Consider the following 3,439-nt stretch of genomic DNA (forward strand, 5'->3'; position numbering starts at 1 on the left):
AATCTTGAAAGAATGGAGACACGGAGGAGGAGGAGGAGGATGGATTATGGTGTCACCATACCCCAATGAGGGGCTCTCTCTCTCTCTCTGGTGAACATTATGCCTTTTTTTTTTTTTTTTTTGGGGGGGTTTTTTTCTCTTTGTGGCACGTTCTTTACCCAGACATGCGGCACGTGTGCTCGCCAGACAGACAGAGACATAGAGACAGAAAGCGAGAAATCACCAACCAGGGGGGATGGTCGCGCAGCAATCCCTTCTCCTCCATTCTCCTCTCGGGGTCTTGGGCACGCACGCACATGCGCCTGGCATGAGTTTTAAGCCACCGGGTCCAGGACGTGAACCATGGTCGACTACGTGGGAATCCAGCGACATAGCCGTTATGCTAACTGCTGGTTCCCAGCACTATGCCTTTTGACAATGAAAAAAATAAATAAGTAAAACAATCTTGTCCTGAGATGTTGCTGTTGCTAAGCATTTATTATAGTGCTTGTGGAAATATCAAGATGCATTTCCTCTTTTTCCAGAAGGGCCTCTGTGCTGTCTCTCTAAAGCCATACAACCACACATTTTTCTTTATGGACAATGCCTATATCACTAAAATTATAATGCTATTAGTTGGAACTTAAGCAGTCAATGTATTTTTCTATGGCACAGATTTAGGTTTCATGCACATGATTGTGGGGTAGAAAGCAAACTATATGTAATTCATAAAATAGCCTTGGATTGACAATAAATCATTGAAATGTACTGATAGAGGCAACGTCTGTTATTGCTGAAACTATTATATGCCTCTACATGAGATGTAATTAGCATTAACATTCTTTCAAAACCAAAATGAAGATATTACATATCAGTGCTTATTTTGAAGTGCTTATTCTACTTACTATTGGGCAACTTTTACACGTACAAAGGACTGTTTTAGTTTCATGTTCTCACAGGGACAGAGGTTTTCATGTAACACAGATTCATAAACCAGTGTAGCAGCTTGTCCTCAGCTGTGGTCTTTGGTAGGTCCTACTTCAGATCTGCTAGATTCTATAGAACCTCTGCAGCTTTTAACAGTTTATCGCCTATTTACAAAATGTCTGAGCGGTTTGTAGAGATAATTTTTTTCAAATAAAGGATAGTAAGATGAAGTACTCTCTCTGAGTAATAGCAAGGTGTGAGGGCAAATGATTCCTGGGGAGGAATCAGCAAAATAACTCAGCTCTTGACTTCCTTCTGCTCCCTGTATTAGTTCTACTTGATTTTTTACTCATATTTTTCAAATAAATAATAACCGTTTACATTGCCTCAGATCTCCAGAAGCACCTTAATCTATTGCAATAGAGTTTTTTGTTTGTTTGTTTGTTTGTTGCTTGTTTGTTTGTTTTTTTTCCAGTTTTAAGTATATGAAGTTCTTTTGGATGTGAATGGAGCAGAAACTTCCAAAGTTTCTGTAAGTTGACAAATGAAGGTGGCACTACAGAAAGTCATAAAACCATTGTTTCTAGATGTTTCTAGATATGAGATCAGGGACTGAGGACTTTGAAACTCTAAACATTAATTTCCACTTGGGTTGTCCCTGAAATTCAAACCTGAACCTCTCTCAAACTTTAGAGAAAGCAGTAAATCTCCCAACCTCTTAAAGTTTAAGTACAATTTCGAGTGCAGATTTTAATAGAGTTCTCATTTGCTACAAGCTTACAGGAAATGGAAAGTGAGTTGAAAAAGTATATTACTGAATTTTTATTAAATGTTTGATGGGAAGAACCCCAGAAAAATCTTTCTTTGAATATGCGCCCAGGGTCTAGAATCATCTTTTCATATATTTGAGTTAAGAGATATTTTCAGAAGATTGATATGTTTAATTTTAATGATTTCTGAGCTCTTATAATTCCTTTAAGATGCATATGCAACATTTCAATGCCATTTGAAAAGGATCTGCTTCAAGATACATCTTTAATGCTTTCTCAAACCAGTTTTTATAACCCTAAACTTTCCATGTCAATAGTCCCTACATTTGTAACTCGAGTTCCTAAGTTCCTAGGACATAATAGGTTTAACTAATTGAACTTAACCCCTCCACCTGCTTTGTTAATAATGCCACAGCATTACATGGCAAGAGCTTGAACACTTTGGCATTTGAATTTGCTTAATTCTATATCAGTTAGTAATGTATATGATTCCTGGAACTTATAATTTTTTTTTGAGATGTTTTTGCTATAGGGCGCATGCGCTCGCCAGAAAGACAGAGAGACAGAGAGACAGAGAGCGAGAAATCACGCCCCCCCCCAGGGGGGATGGCCACGCCGCAATCCCTTCTTCTCCATTCTCCTCTTGGGATCTTGGGCATGCACGCACACGCGTCCGGCATGAGTTTTAAGCCACCGGGTCCAGGACGTGAACCGCAGTCGACTACATGGGAGTCCAGTGATATAACCATTAAGCTAACTGCTGCTCCCAAGGAACTTACAATATTTTTGATGATAAATGGAGAATAATGACTGTGGGTTAAAATTATTTCTAGTTAAATTCAACTGGTTCCTGGATGGACATCCCAAAGCCAGTCCTTTTGATTGACTTCTACTCTAGACCTCGATGACCTATGTCTGTGGATCCTGGTCCTTCTCCAATTGGGGAAAACATAGTGCTTAGTGTTTTAGTGGCCTGGGGCCCCTGATGTTTCATATCTGTTTGCATTCCTATCCTTAGTCCAAGCAACATGGTCTGTGGGAAAAGATTTATTTTGAGAATCTAGGAAAGAATTTTGATGATTCTATTGTACAGCGAGAGTGGGAATTTCTCAAGAAACCTGTTTTCTGTTGATGGCTAGTTCTATGATGAGGACAGTATTTCTGCCAGCAATATCTCCTTGGTCACGATCAGCCTCAGGGATTCCACAACCGTAGCAGGGGCATGCGTGGCTAGTGGAGAAGCTGAGAAGCCATGGCTACCACATCCTTTCCTTAGGCTGCTTTGGCATCAACACTTCAAAGTTTGTAAAATGAATAGTATCAACTTCTGCAGTATTCATAGATGAAGCTGGAAAAAATATACTTGACTTAAGTGAGGACTGAATGCTTTGGGAGCTTTCTGATAAATATGGTCAGAATGTTTTCAGAGGTACTTTCTTTATATTTTGGCTACATTTTCCAATTAAGCATTGTTACCTATGGATCAGAATTTTAACTTTGGTTGGATTCTAAGAAGTAAAAGCCATGCTTAGATAACTCTGGAAACAGAATTTTGTAAGCATCTTTCAGGAAACAGTAAAGCTAAATGTACCTTTTCCAATAATGAAATTTGCAAATGAATTAATATCAATTCTAACAACACAAATCATATTAACAAAGGAAATGAATATCTTGTTACCTAGTCAAACCTGTTTTTAGAAGACTTTTTTTTTTTTTTTTTTAGGTTTTTTTTATAGGGTGCATGCGCTTCCCAGAAAGACAGA

This window comes from Tupaia chinensis, unplaced genomic scaffold, assembly GCF_000334495.1.
Source record: "Tupaia chinensis unplaced genomic scaffold, TupChi_1.0 Scaffold000014_1, whole genome shotgun sequence".
Classification (NCBI taxonomy): domain Eukaryota; kingdom Metazoa; phylum Chordata; class Mammalia; order Scandentia; family Tupaiidae; genus Tupaia; species Tupaia belangeri.